This window comes from Canis lupus, chromosome 7 (genome assembly GCF_048164855.1).
Source record: "Canis lupus baileyi chromosome 7, mCanLup2.hap1, whole genome shotgun sequence".
Taxonomy (NCBI): Eukaryota; Metazoa; Chordata; class Mammalia; order Carnivora; family Canidae; genus Canis; species Canis lupus.
The window spans coordinates 3,170,151-3,198,106 of NC_132844.1; the positions used below are offsets into that span (position 1 = coordinate 3,170,151).

Consider the following 27,956-nt stretch of genomic DNA (forward strand, 5'->3'; position numbering starts at 1 on the left):
CTGGTAGGAAACTCTAGAATCTGAACATGGACTTCAGTGTTATCTCATCTGTAGGAGATTGGTTTAGGGCAGTTTTTAAGTAGAATTCATTTCCAGCTCTTCAGCCCATTGCATATGGGCAAAACAGAATTTGATGGCCAGAAAAAGACCTTAGAGAGAGATTCAGGTGTTGGATGTTGGAAATTAGTCTGGCATGCATGAAAATAATAGTGCCAAGGTGATATGGGTCTGGCACTAAGAACATTTATTATACTTAGGAATTGTGGGTGTCATTGGATTTTAATCAATGTCTGTTCTTTTGCCTTATGACTTTAAACTAATAATAACATTAATTAATTGAATGCTATACAATGAATAGATTGATAAATGAAAGGTATAATGAATGACTTTAGTAAGTTACATACATGCTAAGTCCAAGTAGGCTTTCAGGTCCACCAAGGATACCCCAGGCCAGTATAACCCTATCCTGAAATGTGATATACTCTCCCAGACTGACAGATTTTAAGACTCTCAAGCTGAGTCCTTTCCAATATATGCATACCACTGAAATGCCACCTCTGCTATATGTGGTAATTCTACTCTCCAACTGTGGCTTGTTAACTGAAACCATAAAATATAGTCATAAAAGACCTTGATATTGGTACCTAACACATTCCAAAGTGTTTCCAAGCCCATTTTCCATTAAGTTGCCAATATGTAGTTAATTTCAAGTAGAATGCAATCCATATGGCTCATTTACATTTACCTCTCTAAACATTGCTTTATAAAAACAAGTTAATGTCCTGAGGAACATTTTCAAAGGTATTTTAATTTAAATATATTTTTTACCTGAACAATAACTTGACCAAGAAAAATGAAGTTGAGTTTTGTAGATTTGAGTATCAAAGGTTTTTAGGAATGAGTTGGGTAGGCACTTAACATAACCTAGATTCATTTGGAAAATGAATGTGATTATAGCTATCTGGTGTTAACAATTTTGGACTAGGGAAAAAGAGATGCATTATGGCAAATCTTCTATAGTGAAAGAAGATGATCTTATTTTGGATTATCTGAGGTATTTAATATATATGTATTTATTAACATATACTAAGAATATTTTAAAAACACAGCAACTGAGTGACAGGCACTAAGGAGGGCACTTGATGGGATGAACACTGGGTGTTATACTATATGTTGGCAAATTGAATTTAAATAAAAAATAAAATAAAAACACAACAAAACTGTCCATGGACCTTAAAACAGGTACTAATACATTAGTATGAGTTTGCAATAGAACTATAATTTTATTTTGTTTGTATTATGCTGTCTTATGACCATATATATGTGTTCATAAACATATTTAGTGTGTACATATATGTGTGTGAACCTGCACGCACATACATACACACAGGGGAGGAACCTGTATTTAATCTCACTTGTGAATATAACACTGTTGTTATAGCCTAAGATATATTTTCATGTATCATGTAGTCAATACGCTTAGTAACATTATAGGTAATTTTTTTTCATTTGCTTGAAATCCTTGAGAATTTAAGATTTTATGTTAAGGTTTTTCCCCAAGACTTTCTTATGACAAGTTTCAAAAATATAGGAAAGTTAAAATAAATTTATAGTGAGTACCCATATATCCATTACCTAGATCCAACCACTAGCATTTTACTATATGTGATTTATCATGTAACTACTCTATCCTTTAATGTTTAGTTTTTTAAAAATTTATTTCAATATAAATTGTAAATCTCAGTACTTCTTACTTTAGCACAATAGATTTCATGATAGATTACCTTTGAACAAAACCATGCTTCAAAAGGTAAATAATGATAACAATTTATATTATTGTATTTTATGGTTTTTCATAATTTACAGGTCTTACCTTAAAACAATTTTATAAAACTCATGATTTTATTTTTTCATTTTAAAATAAAGAAAAATGAAGATAATGTAGCATTTGTCTTAGTTTAGAAAACTAACATGTAATAAAGTCTATAGATCACAGAGGTGGCTCTTGTCTCTCAATCCAATTCACTGTCAAATATATTATCAGGTTGAGGTATTTATACTAAAGATATATGTAAGTAATTTTGTTAACATAGACAATGTCATGATTTATCCTTCAACCATGAACATAATTTGAAAAACTCAAAAGGAAGAGGAAATCTATAGTGTTTACCTATATTTTTCATTGTTTCTTCCAGATGTCTCAAGATTCTTTTTTTTTTTCTTTTTCAAGAACTTTTGTTAGTCATTCTTTTAGGACCAGTCTGCTATTGACAAATTCTCTTCATTTTCCTTCATCTAAGAATTCCTTGATTTCTCCTCATCCTGAAGGATGCTTTTGTTGGATATAAAATTCTAGATTGATGGTTTTCTTTTTTCAGCACTTGAAAATGTAATGCTGTTTTTTTTTTCAGCACTTGAAAATGTAATGCTGTTTTTTTTTTTCAGCACTTGAAACTGTAATGCTATTTCCTGTCTTGTTTGGTTTCTGATGAGAAATCATTTTAATTAAAGATTTATTTATTTATCTTAAGGAGAGAGAGAGAGAGAGAGAGAAAAGAGGGGTAGAGGTAGCGGGAGAGAAAAACCCAAGGAGACCCTGCTCTGAGTGCAGAGTCTGAGGCAGGACTCGATATTACAAACCTGAGAGTGGACCTGAACTAAAACCAACAGTTGGACACCGAACTGACTGCACCACTCAGGAATCCAAGTTTTTTTTCATTTTTAAACAGAAACATAGAAAGAAAAAAGTAAAAATATCTTTTAAATAATCTCTATGAACTTTATCAAAACTGTAAAACTTCTGGGCAAAATGGTTAGGAAAAAAAACAGAAAAAGATATAAATAAAAATTAGAAATCACTACACTTGATGTCTCATCCTTTCAAAGGAAGTAATCATTATTAACTGATTGTTTTAGTGTGTGTATATTTCAAGGAAAAAATCCATAAACCAGAATATATAGATATAGAATCAAATATAAATACCACTTTCTGGTATTTTAAAAAAGAAAGGATCATATTATACCCAGAGATACATGCCTATATCTTTTTTATTCAATGCTTTAGGAACCAAGACATAAGTATACTAATCTCTTTAGTAGCTATATGGATTCTATTATAGGATTACACCTTTAATTTGTCCAATCCTCTATATAGTTGAGGGTTTTGTTTTGTTTTTTTTTTTTGTCATAAGTAATCTTAGATATTCAGAAAACTTAGTTTTATTGTTATATCTATTAAATAGCTTAGTATTAGCTGGTTTTGTCAAAGAGCATGTGCAATTTTAATTTTGATAGACATTTCTTTAAAAGTTGTTGCAGTTTAAACTTCCAATGATAAATGAAAGTGCCTTCCCACAACCCCACCAACTTAATATTATAAATCCTAAACTATGTATTTTTAAATGCTTATGTATATATCTATTGGCTGAAAATAATTTATTAGTGCTAATTTAATTTGCACTTAATTATGAGTGAGATTGTATCCTTTTTTTTTTTTTTACTATATGCTCACTTGCAGCTCTTCAACTATAAACTACTTATTTAACCACTTTAAAATTGAGCTCTTCATCTTTTTATATTTATTTCTAGGAATTCTTTTTCACTAGAAAATATAAACTTTTATTTTGATTTTTTAATGATATTTTTGCTAAACAGAATTTTTTTTCCTAATCAATTTTAGAACCTTAGACTTCATGGCTTCTGTGATTTTCTTAAAATGTCTATTAATATTTTGACTGAAGTCATCTTGAATCTTTAGACAAATTTGGAGAGCCTTGACAGATGATAAACATTTCTCTCAAATAATTTTCTCACTAATAGGTTGTAGTTTCTAGTACAGAGACCTTGCACATCTTCCTAGACCTTGCCATCTTCCCTTAGATTTATTAGGAGGAACAAGATTTTTATGATATTATAAATGTTATCATTTTAAAAAATATTTTATTTATTTATTTATGAGAGACACAGAGAGAAGCAGAGACACAGGCAGAGGGAGAAGCAGGTTCCTCACAGGGAGCCCAATGTGGGACTCAATCCTGGATCCTGGGATCATGCCCTGAGTGGAAGGCAGATGCTCAACCACTGAGCCACCCGGGAGCCCCTAAAGTAGTAGTCTTTTATACCATAGTTTCAAATTATATTTTGGGTGTTACAAACTTGAGGAATATAAATTGTACTACATTTTGAGGTTAGATTTTAAAAATACCATGGAACACAATATCTTCTGTTAGCAAGGATGCAGACATTTCAAGCTCATAGATTGTTTGTACAAATATAATACAATTACTTTGGAAGTCTGTCTGGCACTTTCTGATAAAGTTTGACACATCTACTCTTATCATTCAACAATTTCCCTTCCAAAAATATACCCAAGTGGAATAAATATGTTAATGAATACACATACACACACACAAAGTGTACAAAAGATGCTTCTAGAAATTTAATTCATAATACCCCAAATAGGAAACAACTCAAGTGTCCCTCAATAGGAGAATGGATAAATAAATTCTGACATATTCATACGATGGAATATCACACACCCGTAAAGAACATACTACTGATATACACAATGACACATATTAAGATGAAAAATGCTATGCTAATTTAAGTGTCTGAAACAAGGTCTGAAAACAGAATGCACACTACATATTGTGTGATTTCATTCATATAAAGTTTCGAATCCGGGACAATTAATCGATGGTGATAGAAATCCAGAGTGCTTAGCTAGAGATTAACTTGAAAGAGGCATGAAATTATATACAAGCAATATATATCTTGAGTTGGTTGGTGGTAATAAGCAGTGGTGTCCAGGCTTTCTGGGAAGCTGGAGTTGGGTGAAGTCCTGCTTTGCGGCAGAGGAGGATGTCTATGTTGTAAATATCGTCACCATGGTCTATTTCAAATTACCAGTGCTTTTTTACTGATGCAAAACCAGGAAAAGGTGTGCACAGCAGCTCTTTTGAGCCAGCATGAGTGGGCCTTACTACGCAGCTCATTGCAAGGGTGCATGCATTTGTCAAAGCTCATCAAGTTGCACACTGAAGACATCTTAAAACACTATAAATAATTCATAAAAAGAAGAAGAACATGGAAAATTTCTCTAATCCCTTCTAGTAATGGGAAAGGTAACATTGAAAGGGTTACTTACTACCAATGACATACTTTTTTTCACCAACACATGTATGAATAATGTAAGTTTGCTACATTATGTTAAATGGGGTTATACAGATGAATAAACATGGGTCCTTACCCCCCAATGCAATTAGAGAAATAAAAAGTGCATTCAGATAATTTAAAAAAAAATACACCAGCCCTTGCAACATATGTAAGAAATGTAAATTCAAAGTAATACAGACATACATCCAGACATGCCAAGTACATGGTGTTATGGCAAGTGTCTAGTAAAAGAAGAGATGCCTTCACAGTATTTTCCCCTTACTTTCTTGCTTTAATTGAAAACTTATTCCCAAGTTTACCTGGGTGAAAGTGGCTTGACATCTCCGATGATTATACCCGACCAATATGGTGCCTCCATTCACCCATGATTTTTATGTATTATTCTGTACTACTTCTTTAAGTAGTAGTTTATGACCTGCCTTAAGGTCATAAACTATATTCACTGAAGACTTCTTATAGGGGTGACCCTCTACACCCCAAATCGTATCATCATAGGAAGTGATTTCAGTAAATGAGAATGGAAGTCCAACACAAGAGTAACCTGTAACTTGCACTTCTAAGGTAGTTTAGCCACACTCTTTTAAGGGTCTTCTGCAGCACTATTAGCTAAAACTCCTGTAACTTTGAACTGTAGTGGCCAGCTTCTTGAACTTAAACTTATTTTTTTCCAATTTTTTCTTCACCTCATTTCTTATACTTATTAAAAGTATCTTAGATTTCAAGATTTTCAGCCCTTGCCCTTGCCCCTTATACTTTCTCTGGGGTTCATCAATCTATTTTAGGCTTTCTTTCCTGCCTCCTTTCTGTCTGGCTTCCAAGGTTGATTATTAAATTCTCTCATTATCTGGCCCTGGAATATACTAAAGTTTTCACAAATATTAGTTGAATAAATAAATGAAGAACCTCAATGCCCATTGCCAGAGATAAGTACCCAGGAACTCCACTAATCAAATGATTTTAGGAAGGAGCATGACAAATTTAATAAATTGTGAGTTAAAGTTACAGTCTATTTAACACATTGTGCTAAGGTGGGTAAATAAATCATTACAGGGAAATTACAACATACCTCTGTATATATTATTCATCTAAATCACGACAGTTCGTTCAGCCTTATGTAATAATCTTTAAAACTGGCCATCCTTTCCATGTTCTAAATATTTGCAAGTTATGGTTAAAAATCTCTTTAAAATTCTCAAACTGAACTTCATTGTATTGTTTGATACCATATGCCATTTATCTTTAAGTTGTCCAGGCCTCATCAGCCTCCACAAATCTTTTGTTAATCATTCAGGAAAAGTAGTTATTTAAATGTTAGTGAACAACAATGCAACTTACTGAAGAGGCACATAGCCAACAATTTTGTATTTCCTTTCTTGTTTTTTCTTAAACATCTAGTGCTGTAACATTGTATATGAGTAATTTTAATTCGAACATATCAATTGCCCATCCTAAAGTGAGACATAGGTTTATTTTATTTATTTATTTATTTATTTATTTATTTATTTATTTATTTATTTATTTTTTGAGACATAGGTTTAAAATGCATTTGTGAGGTTACTCTCAGTAATTTGGACATTATTATTGGACCTACCTCCCATTCTGTACGTGTTTCTGTATCATTTATTTTTTATTTTTTTTTTAATTTTTGAAACTAAGTTCCTGTATTGTTTAAAAAAAACAGGGATAACTCCTGAAACCCACACTTAGGTGATTAGACATCTAGAGATATATGAAATATATTTGTTAAGGAAAATTAAGATTTTTTAATCCAAGAAATATTAAGAAAGGTAAGTTTATCATTTGTAATGTTTTCCACTTTATCAGACCATCAAGTACAATAATTTCACTGCATAAAAAATATTTTTTTGGTAATAAAGTATATTGGGGTACAACAACAGGAAATAAAACTTTTCTACTTCAATAGCTAGTGAAGCTTTACTTTGTGTGCAGGAATTGGTTCTTTTTCACTCTGGAAAAGAACATGTGGCAGAAGCTGAAGGATTTGGTATGAAATAATAAAGAAAAATCCATGTTGTGCTCCTATAGGGGGTGTCCAAGAGAATTCATTATAGACATTTTTAAACATTTGTCTAGTTTTTTGGTGTGTGTAAAATAGGACTTCTTCAGTGACTGATAAAATACTTAGAGACCATTTTTGGTGTATGTTACCTAATCATTTCAAGTTCTTTGTATTAATTTTTTGAGTAAGGAGAAAGTATAATTAAATAAGATACTAAATCAACCCCTTAAGAACATTCATGATTATCTGTTTTTCTAAGCAAGAATTTAAGTAGATTTATTTTTATATTAGAAATGAGAGCACTCAGTGCTATTTTAGGATTGGTCAAGGAATTTAACCCTGTTCAAAATGTGGTTTAAGAAAGAAACACAGTGGCAGTCAGTTAAGCGTCGAACTCTTGGTTTTCTGCTTAGGTCATGATCTCAGGGTCCTCAGACCAAACCCACATTGGGCTCCACACTCAATGGGGAATCTGCTTAAGGATCTTCCTCTCTCTTTCCCTCTGCCCCTCCCCTGCTTTCTTTCATTCTCTCTCAAATAAATAAATAAATAAATCTTAAAAGAAACATCACATATACTTTTCATATTGAGTCAGCACTTACTCTACTGAGTTTTGGAGCAATCAGAATCTATTTCACATGTCATGTGCTCTATACTTGAAAACAAATACCAAAATATGTTGATATGCATCTGATAGAATTGTATTAAATCAAAGAATTGGATTCTCTGGTCTATCTTGACAACTGATCTTTTCGGCACCAAAAGTTAATTCTGCTTCTAACAGACCTATCTAGTGAGTTGTGCTCATACCCAATAATGCTAGGGTATAATGACATGAATATATTCATCAAACTGTTAAAATGGTGCATTTGGTTAATGGTCAAGGAATTTATTTGTGAACATTAATTATGTGTGTCTCTATAAAAATGTCTTTATTTTGTTTGTGGCATGTGGTTTAGATAATTATAGAAAGAAATCATTTCTATCACCAAATGGACTTTCAAATATAACAATTTTCAATTTAAAACATGACTACAAAGTTTACCATATATATTTGAGGAAAGTTTGTTTTGCCATCCTCAAATTATCAGAGTCCACTTTTATTTACTCTAAAAAAATTCAATCTGTAACTCATGGGTTAAGTGCCAAAAAGATTTCTGTTTTCTTTTGCTTTGTTTTAAATTTTAGTTTATGTGAATTGCTTAGGTCTGCAACATTCAGAAGGAAATCTCTGTAATTCAGATTTTGTTAAAAGAGTTCCAGCATTTCCTGCATCTGTTCGGTGGAAATGGAACCCAATGCAGTTCTTACAACTATTTCAATAAAAAAACAGAGGGACAGAATCTAAGTTTAAAACAATGGGGGAAAATTGTTGGTTATTTTTAAAGTTAAAAAAATATGTTTTAAGACTAGTTCCTGAAAAGGTTAAACTATGATTTCTTATCCTATCTGAATTCCTTTAGTCCTTTAGTCCTTGAATTGAAAGTAACTTCAAGGAAGTAGGGTTTAATTTATTATTACATGTGCATTCACATGTAAATCTTAGTTTCTAGCAGTTTCAACTTCTGGGTATAATTAGTTTTTGTATTAGTCTATAAACCATAGCTGATTAAGGAAAATTTTTACTTTATTATATTGTTATGTTATAGCTCCACTGTCATTCCTAATAGCAATATTTAAAATGTCATTTGGAATTGGGAATTAATTGGGTCACCTGGGTGGCTCAGAGAGTTAAGCTTCTGCCTTCAGCTCAGGTCATAATCCCAGAAACCCGGGATCCAGCTCCATGGTGGTTGGGCTCCCTGCTCAGTAGGGAGTCTGCTTCGCCCTCTCTCTCTGCCCCTCCCTGACTTGTGCTCTTTCTCTCTCTCAAATAAATGAGTAAATAAAATCTTAAAAAAAAATTTTTAAAGGAATTAATCTGCATAGGTTCTTATATATTTTTAAAATCCTTTAAAAACCATAACAGTAATAGAAAGTATTTGCAGATAAGATTTTAACCACGTCCAACTTTCTCCAGGAACACAGGAATGTTATTACATGGATTACCTTACCCCTGCAGGTATATTAACTTTTCATTATATCATCAGTTCCACAGCTGGATTTACCCCAATGAGGACCTCAATTCCAAAGTTGGAAAAATTGAGAAGAATTATCCACAACATTAAGTCCTACTTTAAAACCTATAAAATGTATTTATGACTTCCTATATTCTCTTCTATACCCCCATCTTTCCTGATGCAGCTCTAACCACTGTGATTATCCTTCTTCCTTCTTCCCTTTGGCTTTCTGTTCCTGACTTTTGCTTTACTAACCCCACTTCCTGACTTAAATCATCACCATGAAGGCATTATAAAATAATTTTTATGTAAGCCTCATTTAACCAACAAGCTCATATCTTAAAGCATATTGAGTGTTGAGTATGTCCCCCTTTCAATTACTTGGCCAAACTACAGTCTCTAGATGATCTTAAGGAAACTACAATAGCACAATCCACCCCTTGCCAATATTGTTTCTCTGGCCACATCTTTAGACTTAAACCTGAATTGTTCACCCAGACTTCCTTTTAAAATACTAATTACAGGGGCTCTTGGGTTGTTCAGTTGGTTGAGCATCCAACTCTTGGTTGTGGCTCAGGTCATGATCTCAGGCTCCTGGGATTGAGCCCCTGTGTAGGGGCTCCATGCTCAACATGGAGCCTGCTTGAAATTCTCTCTCCCTCTCCTTTTGCCTCTCCCCCCACTTATGTGCTTTTCTCTCTCTCTGAAGTAAATAAAATCTTTAAAATAAATGAAATACTAATTCCAACTATTAAGGATGGCCTCCTGTAATATCTTAGTCAAAACACCAACTGGAATATGTTGATTCTTAGTTACCCATCCAAATGCAAAAACTAAGATTTTAGTCCCCAAGAGTTAAAGAATTATTGGCATCATTGACTTAAATATTCTTCAATTTTATACTTACTGATTCCTCTAACTCAAACATCTCTTTATTGGCTTACGCCCTTTGAATTTTGGGCTGAACATAACCTTACTGTTATGCAGAATATAATATGGCCTGCCACAATTGAGTGTGAACACATGTAATTGTGGTAACAAGTCACTAGACAGGTCTCTAGCAGCTAAATACATTTCTGGTGCTAAAGCAGTTAAATCAGTGATTGAACACATAGGTTTAGTCCAATCTTTTGATTGCATCCTTTTCTGCCGTGTATTTTTGTTTTGTCATAGTTTGTTGGTTTCTTAGCTTTTGAATTCTGGCAACTGCAAAATCTAGTCCTTTTCTGCTTCTCACACAATATCTGAAAGCACTCATTGTCATATCCCTTCTCTCCTGCTTCCTGCTTATCTCTTGAGAGGTCTGATTGTTTCCCTTGGCTTTTAGCTTCATTGGCATATTCATACTTGCATGGATATTTCTCCTCTGTCTCCATGTCCTTGTCCAGGACATGCTTAATGTACTGCTTCTTAGTATTGATCCTTTTTCTTTTTCAAAATCTTGTGTTCCCTTAATAATCACTAAAATTCGTCACCTACTTCTTTTTTTTTTTTTTTTTTTTGTCACCTACCTCTTCTTTCTCTTTCTCTCTTTCTCAAGTCTTGGCCTTCAGGGTTAGAAAGTGGAGCTATCTCTGGTGATATCACAGTGTTTGGGGGGCACCTGTTATTTACACCTGCCCAGCAGTCATTCACTATTCTTTCCAAAAGTTCCCACTTTTCTGTAAAAAAAAAAAAAAAAAAAAAAAAAGACCTTCTCCAATTCTTAGTTCTTGCAGTTTGGGAAAAGTTGGTCACACGTCCAGATCTTGGAGGACTTATGGCTCAAGAGAAGTCCCTTGGGGCTAATAATGTTTAAAGGAAGGACTTTTGTGGTAGGTAGTTTAGGAAAATAAGTAAATTTCTTTTCTGTAGGGTTTGCTGTAAGGTTAAATATAAGCTTGAAGATTCCTTGCAATTGCCTCTTGGAAGGGAATTCTTCCCTTATATCTTCATATGGTGAGAAGGGAGATCTGGACTGGATCCATAGACTTGTAAATCATTATCAGGTGTGCTCTGGTGTAAGCCAAGGGGGTGAGCTCATTGAGAGACTATTTGTAGAGTGAGAAAACTTGCTAAATAGAACTTGGGGGGAAAGCCTTATATCTCATGGTTAGGTGGAAGAAGAAAAACCCATATGAGAAAAGATAATGGCAAAATAAGTAGGAGGAAAATTGGGAGCCACAGCTGAAATAAGCAGAAGAGTATCTTGAGAAATAAGATATGATCAGCAGAGTTAGGAGCTGCTGAGAGGCCAAGTAAATTGGAACTGAAAACTGAGTGGTCCTTGGTGATCCTGGCAAAAAGATTTTGAAATAAATCAAGGAGAGGATGGGGCAACATGAGGAAATGGAGACAGCTAGTACACCTACTTTTTGAGAAGCTTTTGACTCTAAAGAGAGAAAAAAGGTAAGGAAAGGCTATAGACCAACAAAGGATCAAAGAGAGGTATTTTTGAGGATAAAAGAGATTAGCATATGTTCATAAGCCACGGAAAAGGGGAGGGGGAGAGGGGGGGGAAGAGAGAAAGGTGAGGAATAGAGGGAAGAAAAGAAGAAAAATTGTAGAGATCATTAACTTGGAAAAGTAGATACAAAGGATATAGTTGAGCCACCACCGAGATAAGCAATATTAAGAGGGAAAGCAGGATTTCAGAGAAAAGGTAAACTATTTAGTATATGTAGATTGGAAGTGTCTTTAAGTGATCACAAAATAAATTTTACAAGTCGTAATTCTCAATCTGGGAGGTGGGTGGCGACAGGTGACACAGGGTAGAGAGGATAGAAAATCTTCCTTTCAGCTGGTTCTGACAACTATTCAAGACAACATCTTCAGAGATTTCATTCCACAAAGTAACCTTTCACCCCCCTATTTTTTCTTCTCACTTTGTTCATGCATTCCTCTCCTCACCTTGGAGAGCATCTTTATGATTGTTATTGTGTATTTGTTGAGTAAGCACTTCTATCTGTTTCATCAAGGTCTGTTTCTGGAAGTTTATCTTGTTCTTTTGTTTGGAACATATTCTTCTGTTTCTTCATTTTCCTTCACTCACTGACTGCGCTGTTTTCTCTGCATTAAAGAAAACAGACACTTCTCTCAGTCGTGATAGATTGCTCTCATGGAGCACGTGAATCTCATCAATTAGCCCAGCCTTCGCTCCTGATTACTCTCCAAACTTTGTGATTGTTCGGGTCATGGCCTTTGTTTTTAGTGGCTCCCAAGAGTTGAGGGTGTGCTAAGACCCGACACTGTCCTAAAGGAGAGAGTCACAGTTAGCACCTACATGGAGACTGATTAAAAGTCAGATCCCAGAAGCAACTGGGCAAGTATTGAGTTAAACCACTTCCACAGGGTATCTGAGCAATAGGCATTTTGCCTATTCTGCCGTGAACCCAGGTTTACAGCCACAGGCAATGGCTTTATTTATCTGTTTGGTGGTGTTCTTATTCTTCAATTTTTTTGGGTGTGTTCATTAAAGCCTTGCATTACTGTACTTTAATTGAAACACTAGTCACCTCCTCCAGTCTTTACTGACTGGCTCTGGGAGAGAAAGATCTTTACTCATCAGCCTGGTTAGGGATTCTCAGGGTTTCAGAACTTTTCTATGGCTGTTTCTAAGGCCTCCTCCACTCCTCTAATTCTTCTTTAGCATGAGGGGTGAGGAAGGAGTTAAGATTGTGTCTAATCTCTCAATCCCATAAAATCTGGTTGATTGCTGAGAGCTTCCCAGTTATTTTCCCTAAAGCAGCATCCCAACTTTGTTAAAGTTGTGCTCCTTCTGTCAATCTAGAAGATCAAACAGCTGCTAAGATTTGCAATTGCTCCTGAGATCCATATCTCTTTGCAGAAGCTCACATGTGCCATTTTCAGGGCTGGAGATACGTGTTGGCTGATGAGCGATTCTGTAGTTGTCCTATGGATTTTGTAGGTGCACCTGTTGGTGCAGTTCACGAGCCAAGTACCAGGATCCATGACTGGCTGCTGAGACCCATGTGCATTGGAGTGCAGCGCTGAGTCCCTTCCCCTTCACCCTGCATACTAGCTGCTGATAGTTGCTCCCTCATAATTCAGCAGTGCCAATCACCTCAATATTCTGAATGGGATGCAATAGAAGTGGGCCTCCTAGACGGTGTCCTGCAAAGTGGGGGCAGCCAGGTGCTCACTTCACTCTCACTTTTCCTCAAGGGAGAATCACAGGCCAAGGGGGTCTAGCTCAGCACCCATCTGCACCACCTGGAGGAACATAAAAGTGAAGTTGCTTTCCTTGCCCTCTTCAGTGCATCCACCAGGTGCTGGGATCTCTCAGCTAGACTCTAGGGCTCCCACGAAGGTGTTCTCGTATGTGCAGAGCTTTCATGTTGGTGTTTTTGCGGAGGAATGAGAACCAGAACTTCCTATTCTACTATCTTGCTGTTGTCATTCCTCCCTCATATTTTTAATCCTTCTTTATTTTTCAGGCTACCACTGCTTTTGGCAAGCTTTAGGTGACATTTGGGATCTGTGATTGAATGCTCATAGCAACCTATGATTTCTATTATTTTATGTATTATAATATATAATGTATATTTATATTATTATTTTATATATTATTTTATATTTATATATAATTTGTATATTAATTCGTGTAAATGTAATTGTATAATTATATATGTAATAATATATATATACATGAGAACACCTTCGTGGGAGCCCTAGAGTCTAGCTGAGAGATCCCAGCACCTGGTGGATGCTTTCCTGCATACTGGATGAGGTTTTAAGGTCTTTATCTTATATGCTTATATTCTCAGGATATATTGCAATAACTGACACTTTTCATTTATTCCATTCACTTATGTTTGAATAATGAAATAATGTTGCAAGTTGGTTAAATATAAAATTTTTAAACAGGATTTTGGCATCTTCATCTCTCCTTTATATTTTATCTTGCTTTCCTCTTTCCAGATTTGTAGGATCTTCATGATGGTCTGTAAGGATTTTATAGTCAACATCTAAGTATCTGCTCAGCATCCCTCTTTTTTGGATGCTTCTCATTTTGCTTCTTTTCATTGTTCTTGTGTAGTTCGTGTTGGAACTGCCATGTTTGTACACAGGATCGATGACTAGAAATAGTTAATTGTCTCTAGAGTGATCCAAGATATAATATGACACCATCAGTTTTCTTTCCTGGAACCATTTGAACCAAAACTGAGGAACAGAAGGAAATGTTTTTTTTCTGTGTTGTTTTTACTTGGTGGCATTTTGTTAGGAAAGGTGAAACTTCAGTTGTGAAGAAAAATTTGGTATATAGTAAAAGACTACACACACACACACACACACACACAGACACACACACCCACTTGCCAAAAAGACAGAGAATTTGACATGTACAGAAAGACAGAGACAAGATTTTGAGAATGGTCTAGGGTTATGTTCAGGGTCTTGGCATTACTTGTTTGTAACACTCAGTTTTTACTCTTACTCTTAACGCAGTCATGACTTTTCTTGCCAAATTATTGCAGGTGCTTTTCCATCACTTGAAACAGAAAGATTTTGAATAAGAATCTCTATTCAGAGAATTTAGGTAAGGAATATGAAAAGATAAATCTATTGTATCCTTTAGATTTTATGAGATTATTTTGTGGTAGCAAAATAATCTAAACTTCAGTTAGCTTATAATGACAGGGATTTCTTTCACTCTTGTGTTATATGTGAACTGAACATCATGGAGGGTCTTATTCGTTATTTGAAACAAACTAAAGGAATAATCCTTATTTAGGGTATACCATTCTCATTGCAGATAAAAGGAGCAATTGCAGAACTATGAAATAACTTTTAACCTTGTGCCATGTATGACACGCAACACTTCCCTCATATTCTATTTGCCCAATGAAGTCACATGGCCAAATCTTTGTCAACACGATACAGAGTATTTTCCTCCCACAGGAAGCCCTGTAAGTCATATAACAATAGATATATGACCTTTAGAACAAAGTTGGTGAACAGTTGATAACAATGGTATAATATATCAAACCTAGTTTTCCTAAAGTATTCTATGCTCTAAAGCTATATTTTCTCCTTCTCAAACCAGTTCAATCTCTTTACAATTTCACTTCTTCTCTTACCTGGTTTCAGATACGTATTAGATGAAAAAAAATGGCACTAAACTAAAGCTTCCCTAAACTTATTTCCACTGTTAATACAGGGGTTGGTTAAAAAAAAAGAAAATAATTTCGAATTGTTTAAATAATAGGAGAAGAAATACGTGAAATAGGCAGTATGAAAAAAATACATTTGGGCTACATCTGCTTATTTTATCCCCCTTATAACTAGTCTCTGTCTTTCCTGTATGAGAGAAGATATAAGAGCAGGAAAGCATGGTCTGGTACTTACACATCTCTTCCTCTGGAGCTAGACCACCTTGGCTGAAATTCAGGCTTTCTTTCCTAGCTATGTGATATTGGATAGGTTATTCTTTGTCTTTGTATCCGAATCTTAACTGAATAATAGTTTCTTTTATAGGATTACAATGATTAAGCCACTATAGAAAAGGCAAAGAATTTTGAACAGTATCAAGCATGGGTATAAATCTTTGTTCTATATTATTATAGAGATGTAGACCAGCTTAAAATCACATTCCTAGTGCTTCGCATGAAAACTGTCTACAGTTGAAAATATTTATATATTGAATGGAGGAGAGACTGTAAAAATAAGTGATTATTTCATTGATATATGTTTATGTCTGTGACTGTGCATATGTGCATGCATGTAGGTATATACCTATGCACATATAGTTGTTTCATTTTTATATGAGAACACATTAAAGCAAATAGATTTAAAATGTAGAGGTAGTGGAAGTCTTACATTTTTAGAGCTACATGATCATTAATTTTGCAAGATGTCAGAGTTTGAAAAGAAATTATCAGTGAAAAGCTATGGAGTTGTTTCTGTGTGACGGGGAGCCAGAGGAAAGAGGGATGGCATTTACACTTTTGCCCTCTCCCTTAGGCTTTATGTCAGCTGCTTAAAAGGTGGCACCAAAACATGTGATTGATTTCATAAGAGCTTTAAAAATGAAAGAGAAAAGTGATTCCTGCATATTAAAACAAAGGTACCACAAATTCAAAACACTTTAAGAGACCGAGGAACAGGAATAGTCACATTTTATTATAAATACCAGTATTTTCTTTACTATCCTGAGGTGGACAACCAAGATGCCCAGAGGGCATTAGACCACTGCTTTGTGTGTTGAAATAATAGTATTTTCTAGTGTTTGGAAACCTCTGCAGTGATAGTCAGCTGGGAACTTCTGCCAAATAGAATCATAAGATGCAGAAGCTGGAAGGAAACTCAGGTTGTCTGACTTCAGGTTCAGTGTTCTTTCTCTGTTCTGATTGCTCCATCTGGCCTGTTTTGTGGAGCCTGTTAAGAAAAGGAAATAAAACATCGACCAAATGTGTCCTGTCATGTTCAGTAATTTGAGTATATGTAAATTATTCATTTGAATGCAGAGAATCTTTTTCTTTTTTTACATTTAAGATAGAGTAATTACAAAATGGAAATTTAGTGCATTCCCAAAACAATGTTACTGATCAAACTAGTGAATAGAGGTTTATTTAATAGACATTCAGCTGACAGTTTATGATAGATGATTATAAAAAAAATGACTTTTTTTGCTTTTTAAAAGATTTTAGTTTGATTTACATACAACAAAATGTCCAGATTTAAAGTGTTCAGTAAGCAAGCTCAAGCAAACACCCATACAGTCATCACGAGCTTGATGTAGACTCTCTTTTATCCCAGCTTGTTTTCCCATGACTTTTCCAGATAGTTTCTTCCCCCTACTCCAAAGTCAGCTGCTATTCTCACATGTGACTTTTGGTTGTTTTTGAACTTCATGGAATTTAAACCATGAAGTATGAACTCTTTTGGTCTTAGATTTCTTTATTCAACATCATGTTTTTGAGATTTTCCAAGTTTTCATATGTGTCGGTGGTTCATTCCTTTTCATTGCTGAGTTGGATTCTATTATACTGCATCAATGTATTATCTTTCTCTTTATTTTCCCATTGCTGTATATTTGATTGTTTTGTTATTAGTTATTATGACTGAACTTTCTGTGTTTATAGTTATTTTTAGTAACTATAAACAGTATTTTTGTGGATGTATATTTTCTATTCATTTAGGAGTGGAATTGATGGCTCAAAGGGGAAGTATGTTTTTAACTTTACAATAAACTATATTTTTTTCCCTGTAAGCTTTAAAATAAACTACTTTTTTTCCCCTATAAAGTGGGACAACCATGTATGCAAATTCTGGTGGCTCAATATCTTCCCTTTATCAATATTACCAATCTTTGTTATTGTAACCATTATAATAGATGTGAAATAATATCCCATTATATTTTTAATTAGTGTTTCTCTGGTCACTAATGATGTTGAAATCTTTGCAAATGCTGATGTTCAGATCTTTTCACCTCTTTTTATATATCTAAAATCAATCTCAAATTAATTTTTATATACAAGATAGAAGTCAAGGCATTTGCTGGTTGTTGGTTTTGTTTTAAATGAATGAATATCCAGTTGTTCCAGCATCATATGTTGAAAAGTCTATCCTTTCCTCATTGAATTATGTTGGCGTATATGCCAAAAAATGTAATTGGTCATGTGTATGTGAGACCATTTTTGAAAATGTTCTTCATTTTATTGATCTATTTGCCTATTTTAAGGCAAATACTACATAATTTTAATTACAATGGTTTTATGGTGAGTTTTAAAAATCGAGATTATAGTTTCTCTAAATTTGTTATATTCTTCAAGATTGTTTTGACTATTTTAGGTTCTTTGTTTTTTCCATAATTTTTAGAATAATAAACTTGTCAATTTCTACAAAAAAACCCTGCTGAGATTTTTTGAAGGAAATTATATTGAATTTATACTCAAAGTTGTATGGAACTGACATCTTAATGGCTAGTCTTCCGATCTAATCAATGAGGATGGTGGTCTTCATTTACTTAGGTCTTCTTTAACATTTCTCTATAGTGTTGAGGATTTTTAGTATAGGATCCTGGACATAGAGGCTAAGTGTATTTCTGAATATATCATGTTTTTTTAATTAGTATTTATTTTTTAAGCAGGCTCCATTATGGAGCCCATCAGGGGGTTTGAACTAATGAGCCTGAGATCAAGACCTGAGCTGAAATCAAGAGTTGAACACTTAACTGACTGAAGTGCCCAGGTGCCCCATCATGTGCTTAAATGTAACTGTACATGGTATTGTTTCTTAATTTTATTCCCAACTTTTTGTTCCTGGTATATAGAAATTAAATTGATTTCATATATTGACTTTCTATTCTTAAACCTAGCTGAAATCACATTTTATTTATACCAGGTTCTATATGATTTATTACATATGAATAGTAGTGTAATCACCATTGCAATCAAGTACCTTTTGCTACTATCTTTATTTTGATAGCTGTCTCTGTCCCTTAACTACTTCTAATCCCCAGCAACCATTAATATACTTTCTATGTCTATAATTTAATTTGATAAATGCTATATAAATTAAATCATATGTTACCTTTTGACATATTTTTGATACAGCATAATACCTTTGAGATCTTTCCAAGTTGTTGTTTATTTAAATAGTCCTGGGGCATCTGGGTGGCACAGTTGGTAAGTGTCAAACTCTTAGTTTCAGCTCAAGATGTGATCTCAGGGTCATGAGATCAAGCCTGGTGTTAGTTCCATGTGTAGCATGCAGTCTGCTTGAGAGTCTCTCTCCCTCTCCCTCTGCCCCTTCTATGTGTTCCCTCTCTTTCTCAAATAAATAATAAATTTCAAATAAACAAATAGTTCATTAGCTTTTTATTGTTTAGTAGTATTCTGTGATATAGATATCATGTTTTGTTTAACCATTTAACTATTGGGAACATCTTAGATGTTTCCAATTTTTTTTATTGCAAATAAAGTTGCTGTGAACATTCATACACAAGTTTTTGTTTGTATAAAATTTTTCATTTATTTGGGGAAAATGCCTAGCAGTATGATTCTTTTTTTAAAAGATTCTATTTATTTATTCATGAGAGACCAGAGAGAGAGAGAGAGAAAGGCAGAGACACAGGCAGGAGAAGCAGGCTCCATGTGGGGAGCCCAATGTGGGACTCTATCCTGGGTCTCCAGGATCACGCCCTGGGCTGAAGGCAGTGCTAAACCACTGAGCCACCGGCCTGCCCCTCTTTTTTTTTTTTTTTTTTTTTTTTTTTAAGATTTATTTATTTATCTTGGTGGGAGAAGGGCAAAGGGAGAGGTAGAGAGGGCCCCAAGCAGACTCTGCCGAGCATGGAACCTGAGGTGGGGCCAATCCCATGACCATGAGATCACAATATGAACCAAGATGAAGAGTTGGTCACCCAAACAATGGTTCCTCCCAGGTGCCCCCAGCTGTATGATTCTTGAGTCATATGATAACTGTTTAGTTTTTCAAAGAAACTGTGAAACCATTTTTCAGAAGGACTACCATTCTACATTCCTACTAGAAAAGTATGAGAGATTGCTTTATTGCATATTTGCTAGGGTTTTATATAATCAGTTTTTTGCTATTTTAGTTGCCTAAAATATTTTCAGATATTTCATCATGGTCTCAATTTGCATTTCCCTAGTGGCTAATGATGTTTAAGATATTTTCATGCCCCCACCTCCACCAGCCAACCATGTATCTTCTTCAATGAAATGTTTCCTTATGTCCTTTACCTATTTCCTAATTGGACTGTTCACTCTTCACAGTTGAATTTTGAGAGTCCTTTATAAATTCTGGATACAAATCCTTTGTTATATGTGTTTTTTCAAGTATTTGCTCATGCCCATTACCAATATTTTCATCTTCTTAACAGGATCTTTTGCAGTGTTTTTATAAACACTCTATTGGGGCATGCCTGTGTGGTTCAGTGGTTGAGCATCTAACTTCAGCTTAGATCATGATCCTGGGGTCGGGGATTGGGTCCCACATTGGGTTCCCCACAGGGAGCCTGCTTCCTCCTCTGCCTGTGTCTCTGCCTCTCTTTCTCTGTGTATCTCATGAATAAATAAATAAAAATCTTTACAAATATGGAAATTTGGATGCCCAGTGTAGAAAACAGGAAAAAAGAAATGTCAGGATTAGGAGAGCTCTATTTGTGTTTGCTACTGAGGTGTCTCTGAAATGAACAGGGCTCTTTGGGGCACAATTGTCAGTCTAGGTAAATAGAACTCATCTAGGGAAATAGTATACTGGAGTGCAAGTTAGCAGGCATGCACTCTAGAATCATCTTTGCCACAAAATTTCTGGGTAACTTCAGTTAAGTTTCTTCACTTCTCTAGGTCTCATTATTCACTCTGTTGAATAAAGCATTTTAGTTGACCAGACATTCATACCTAGGATACATGATAACACATGAAATTGTATGGAATATTTTGTACCTAAAAACATCAGGCAACTTGGAACTAGAAAATTCCATTCCATTCTAGTTCTAAAAATGTGTGACTATGCATCATTGTATTATAATAAAGCCATTGAATATTGTAGTTTGTATTTTCTAAAATTTTATGATTTTTAACTTGCTTTTATTCACATTCTTATTTGAGTCTGGCAGTATTCTTAACATAGTAGGATAATTCTTTTTGTGTCCATTCTATAGGCAAGAAAAGAGTGAGTATAAATGGCTTGTCCATGGTGAAGATACATTTATAGAGATGCTAACAAAGGAACACAAGCCTACTTCATGCTGCTACCCCCATGTACTCCATATAAGAAAAGTTTGAGAGTCATTCTGAGGTTAATTTTATGCTGAAGCAATCTGCAGTGGTTCAGTTTATTTAGTGTCATATAAGGTCAACTTGTTTTTGTTTTTTTTTTTAAGAATTTATTTACTTATTCATGAGAGGCACAGAAAAAGAGGCAGAGACACAGGCAGAGGGAGAAGCAGGCTCCAGCGGGGAACCCGATGTGGGACTTGATCCCAGGACCCTGGTATCACGACTGGAGTCAAAAGCAGATGCTCAACCACTGAGCCACCTAGGCATCCCAAATAAGGTCAACTTAAATTCTAAGTCTATTATTCCACCTGGGAATGTAGAAGATATTCTATTAAATTAATCTCCAAGTTAAAATTAAACCCACTCTAACACCTAGAATGCACATAAAACCAGATGCATGGGGAGTAGGAGGAGATCTAAAAGTTGTATTAACAACTGTTGAGTTACCATAAAGAATATAAGTTTTTTAAAGTTTATTTTGCATTGGAAATAATGTTGTTTTACTATTTTTATGACACAATTGCAAATGTTATACTTTCTAAATTTTTTGCCATGTGGCTTCTAAAACCTCAAAGAGCATTACCTTTTAGTATAATGATCTTTTAAAGTATTAAGTATTAATAACAATCTTGAAAGTAAACTGAAAGCCCAAGGGAGATGGTAGGAAAACTATATTTCTGTTTTTTGATCTCACCATTTCTGAAAAGAGTTAAATCTACTCTCCAAAGTTCTCAGACAGAAAAGCTATACAGGCTGAAAATACTAACATTTTGTACCAGGTAGCTAGCTAGAAGTTGTTTATGGAAAGAATTTTGCTGACAAGAATATTCTTTCTCTCTCCTTAAAGTTTTTTTTTTTTAATTTTTATTTATTTACTTATGATAGTCACAGAGAGAGAGAGAGAGAGAGGCAGAGACACAGGCAGAGGGAGAAGCAGGCTCCATGCATCGTGAGCCTGATATGGGATTCGATCCCGGGTCTCCAGGATCGCGCCCTGGGCCAAAGGCAGGCGCCAAACCGCTGCGCCACCCAGGGATCCCTCTCCTTAAAGTTTTAACTTAAAACTATATCCTGCTGGGTGGACTTTAATAGGAATTCAAAAATACAAATTCAGATTTGTAAAAGACACTATGCAAAAGAGGTACTCTGTGAAGTAACTCAAAGGAGTAACTGAATATACCAAATGGCTTTAAAGGGCTCTTCCTTTCCTTCTCCAGAAAACATCTACATTCTGTTAATTAGAAGTTAACAAAAAGTTAAATAACTGTCCTCACAATGACAGCCTGAAGAAAATCAATGGGATAAAAAGGACAACTATTTTGATATTGCACATACAATTCCTGAAATAAAATACATCTCCTAATATTACATATATATCTCTGATAAAACTATTATATTACTCATGCTTTAAAATAGAGTCCACTTTTGTTTTCTTTTTTCTCACTTTTGTTTGTTTTCATATTTTTTTCTGGAGTATTGTGAACCAAGGTAACTACCTTTTAGAGATAAATTTCAAGATAATCAAATCTGAAAATATATTATTATCCTATAAAGAGAAACTTTTATAGTTCACAGAATCAGGTTCTTTGGGCTTCACTGCTGATAAAGAAAATATAGAAAGAGTTGCCCTTAAGCTAAAAAAGAAAAAAAATTCCATGCTTCAACTGACATCTGGTAAGTAGGAAACTCATCTGCCCTTTGAGCAATGGCATCTGAACTTCAGAGAGTAGAGGTTACAGTGAGTCCAGATCTTTTAAAATTCTCTAGATCTTATTCAGTATTCAGAAATCTATCACAGTGGAACTATTGTTGTTGAGGTTGCTCAAAAGCTTCCCTAAATATGGATACCAATATTTGTGGGAAAAATTAGTTGTCTTCTATTTCAGAAGAAATAGGAAGACAATTTCTTCATATTGATATAAAGGAAAACTACCCAAAGCTTTTATTTATTTTTGTTGTGGTAAGAGCACATAACATAGAATTTATAATCTTAACCATTTTTAAGTGTATAGCTGAGTATCATTAAATATATTCACATTATTCTGAAATGAAACTCTAGAATTTTTCATCTTACAAATTTGAAGGATTGTATCCATTAAACAACACCTCCCCTTTTAGCTTTTCCTGAGCCCCAGTACCTTTCATTGTACTTTCTGTTTACATAGATTTGATTACTTTAGATACCTGATACAAGTGAAATCATACAGTATTTGTCTTTTTGCAACTGGCTTATTTCACTTAGCATAATGTCTTCAAAGTTCATCCATATTGTGGCATGTAACAGGATTCCCTTTCTTTTTAAGGCTGAATAATGTATATGTGTGTGTATAATATGTTTATGTAATGTTATATATATTATATATAATGACATTTTGTTTATTTATTCATCTGTCAATAGACATTTAGGCTGTTTTTTACCTCTTGGCTACGATGAATAGTGGTGCTCCAAGGTTTTATTTGCTTTTCTAATTTAATCTGATTGTTTGGCTTGCATCAAAGCAAATAAGGAAAACATATTTAGTTAATTGGGTAGGAGTTTTGATTTGCTGTAGAACTAACCAAAATAGTAAGTATGTATAAATGAATTTTAATAAATGAGTCAGTTTCAATTTCTTCATAAGCAAAATCAAAGAGGGCAACATACTCCAGAAGAGAGTACGGAAATTGGAAGTGGGAAGAGATATTGAGAATCAGTTGGGATGGGTGATGAGAAGTGGGATTGATTCACCTGCCTCAATAACCTGGTAACCCACGCAGGCATAAGAAATGGGGTCCATGAAAGTTAGGGGTTCGGAAAACCAGCCTTTATCTAAAATGGAGGCCTTTGAGTTGCTATACTGTTAATGAAATGGTGGACAAACATAAGTCTACATACCTGTATAGGAAGATAATAGGGAAGGCCTTGCTTTGATTAGACAAAGACAAGCATCCTCTGGTAATTTCTAACTTTTTACTTCTCACATACGTTTGGTGTTTAAATTTATATTTGAATTTATCTTACTAAGCTGAGAAAATAACAAAGTAGTTTCAGCCACACCAAATATTGGCAAACACTGCTAATAGGAATATAAAATTGTACAATTGCTTCAGAAAATAGTCTGACCATTTTGTAGAAAGCTAAGCAAACACTTGTCATATGGTCCAGGCATTCCACTCCTCGGTATTTATCCAAACAATGAAACATATGTTCACATAAAGGCTTGTACATCAATATTCAGAGCAGATTTATGGATAGTAGCCTTAGCTGAGAACAATCCAAATATCCATCAACAAATGCTGTGGTACGTCTATGCAATGAGATACTGCTCAAATAAGAAGCAATAAACTATTGTTGCACACAATAACTTGGATGAATATCAAATTATGAAATTTTTGATATCAGAGTATCAAAATCGTTATGCTGAATGAAAGAAGCTGTGCAAAAATATAGTGCATGCTCTATGATTCCATGTATATAAAATTATAGAAAATGCAAACTAATATAGTGATAGGAAGGAGATCAGTGATTGCCTGGAAAAAGGATAGAAGTAGGGATGGAATACAAAGTGGCACAATGTAATTGGGTTGGTAAAAATGTTTGTATCATGGTAAAGGGTTCCCAGATAGATATATGTGTTAAACTGGATGCAATTGTATGCGTTGGACATTTAAAATAAGTTACATTCATTTAAAAAATTGCTAATGGAAGAATCACTACAAAATTGGCTAAATACTTGTTGCCTAAAACTTGAAAGGTCATTTTAAGTGTCATAGGGAAAAACAATGAATAGACAGATTGCTTTGAAAAAGGACAATAAAGGATATATTGAGAGGTATTACTCTTGCAAAATATTGACATTATTGCTAACCCATGATAGAGCACTTACTAAAAGTATTAGCTTGAAAAATAATGTAACAGTTCTGAAACAGGCATATATGGAAAAGATGTGCATATATGGGAAAGATGTGTCTCAGAAGTAGACGTAAGTATCAATGGAAAAGGAAGAGCTATTTAATAAATATACACAAAAATAAGGTTCAGACAGAACAGCGAACAAAATACAAATCTTCACAACTTTTACAAACAAATATTAAGACATATAATAATGGCCCCGAGTGAGGAAATTTTCTTAAACAGATATTAAAGGCATACATCAGAAAACAAATACAAGTACTTTAGGTTTTAAATATCTTGTTTAACAAAGGGTACTTTAAATACATTGGGAGGAGATAGCGAAGATATATGTCCATATATATGTGTATATCCCACGCATATGTATCATAAATGTATCTCCCACAATATCCTACATATACCACCTATATATGTCATATTATGATACATATTAACTATATGTTTACCCCACAAAGATGAAGAACTTTTACAATAAGATATGAAGAACATTTACAAATGAATAAGAACATCTACAAATGCATAAGAAAAAGAGAAAAAAACTGAATGAAAAGCAAATAAAGATATCATCGGTTTATAAAAGAAGCAGTCTAAATAGTCAACAGACATGTAAAAAGCTATTTAGTTTTATTAGTAATCATAAAAATGCAAGTTAAAACAAAGATTATATACATCAAACTGACTGAAATATTTAAGTACATGACAAACTGAATGTTGGCAAAGAATTTTCATATCTCTTGGTAAGAGAATAAATTGGTACAACCATTTTAGAGAGCAACATGATATCCAGTAAATTTTAAGATTTGTATACCTTAAAACCCAGAAATTTCATTTCTTGGTTTATATACTATATTCAACTCTTAAACATATATATATGTATATATCTTAAACATATATATATGTATATATATGTATATGCCTTAAACATATGCCTAACCATATATATATTTTCTTTTCAGTTTTGTTTATAATGGCAAGATCAGAAATACCTTAAATATGTAGCTACAGAATAAGCTAATGAAATGTAGCATTGCCATTGTCATTGAAAAAAAAAACAAACTGTAAGCTTTAAAGCTAAAGCTTAAACAGTAAGCTTTAAAGCTAAAAAATATAGATCCATCAAAAATAGCAATCAAAATACCATTTAAACATTATGACACTAATAATATATATGTCTAATAGGTTTGTGGTAAAAATATAAGATAAAAATACTGTTGGGGATGATTAACACGAAATTCACTATGATAATTATATCTAGAGAAGGGACACTGGGGAAATGCCTCCAAGAGGAATACATAGAGGTTTTCAACTGTAAATATATTGTTTGACATCTTAAGAATAAATTTACAATATCTCAACCCAACATGGCATAAGGTCAGATTGATCTACAACAAGGGAATGGGTTAGAAAGTATCTGATTGTATGACAGAGGGACTTAACCATATTCAATTTTCCCGTCACTTTCTCCTGTATCCATGTGTTGTTGCTTGACATGGTAAAAAGAAGGTAAGCCGTGCAGGAAGGTTGGGCAGTTACGGTCCAAGGATATGCTGGCTTTCTTTTGCACATACTGATCAACTACTGGAACAATCCATGCAGACCTAGGTTACTCTGGGTGATGACTTTTGCATGTTAAGGATCCCATTAAATGTTGGTTTTTCTAATTCATCGCCTAATCATTTGGATGAAAAAATTAAAGAGCATTTAACCAAAACTCACAAAACAATCCTTAAGCTAATTTTTTGATCTTATGAGAATTTCTTTAGCTCTGTGCTTACCTTTAAAATATTTTTTTTTTCAAAATGCAGAGTTTGGACTAGTTCACTAATAACCATCTTTCCAGTTCTAAATGTTTCAAATTTCCATTTTAAAATTAATTCATACTGTTAGCCCCAAGGGAATCATTATAATTCTATCTACTATGTTGACATAGTCTCATTGTGACAAAACTTTAGAATGCCTGGCTTGAGGTCTCAGATTCTATTTGCTGACATTAATTCTCTAAAGACATAGTGGTATTCAGTTTATCAACTGAAGGCATGATTAAAGAACTTTTATGAGAATACAATTTAAAATATACAAATGTATTCTCTCAAGCTAAAGATTCGTGTACTAAAGATTTAAACAGAAAATCAGCTGCTTTGTGAAATGTTGAAGGAATTTATATACTTCTAGGATATGCATTAAATTTTGGTCATAGCATGTGTCTTCCTTCTCCAAACTTTGTTTAATTGACACACCATAATTAAGTATCTTTTAAATAAACATCTCTTTATATTTCCCTAGCTGGCAAGAAATTAAGCAAAAAACAATTATTTAACTTTTTAAACTGAAATAACTTTTAGAAAAACTTAAAGATGTTTCTTTGAGTTATAGATTACTCAAAAATACAAATAGTTCAGGAACACTTTGGGTACTAAGAGTTGACTGTTTGTTATGTTGGAATAAATAGGAATGCTCACATTTTATAATATTTCTTTAACGAGGTACATAGTACATTAGCTTGTAACAAGATGATTGCAATGATAGTGTTCTAATACCGTAACTGTCTGCTACAGATTAGAACTAATACCTTCCAAATGGTTAGTAACTGTTAAACACTTCAATCATCACCACCACCCCACAAAAGTAATTCTGGAATTTACATGAAAATATACTTTCAAAAAATTTAAAATGATTCTGCATGTTTCAACCTCATTAACTGTGTAATTAACCATATAAAAGTGTATCTAAATGAACCCTTCCCACAATTTCCTTAATGTGTCATCCAGTGTGAATGAAATGCTTTCTGGAGGGAATCTGTTCACAAGCAACTCTTTCTGGGCGCTAACTAGGATTTTAAATGAAGTAATTAATAATATATGAATTTGAACTATGTATTGAGTTTTACAAAGTATATACAAAGTTACTCTTGTACTGGGGCTCCTGGGTGGCTCAGTCAGTTAAGTGTCTGCCTTCTGCTCCCATCATGATCTCGGGGTCCTGGGATCAAGCCCCGAGTTGGGCTTCCTGCTCATCGGGGAGCCTGCTGCTTCAGCCCTTCCCTCTGCCCCTCCTGGATTGTC

General features: G+C 34.0%; 1 long non-coding RNA gene across 1 annotated transcript; it reads right to left on the reverse strand.

Annotated features, from left to right (window-relative positions):
- Positions 1 to 16,356: 16,356 nt before the first annotated feature.
- On the reverse strand, positions 16,357 to 26,820 carry LOC140636209 (uncharacterized). The gene is made up of 2 exons (XR_012033509.1): positions 26,670 to 26,820; positions 16,357 to 16,632 (listed from the first exon to the last, which is right to left on the reverse strand). It is a non-coding gene; the product is annotated as an uncharacterized lncRNA (long non-coding RNA).
- Positions 26,821 to 27,956: the final 1,136 nt, after the last annotated feature.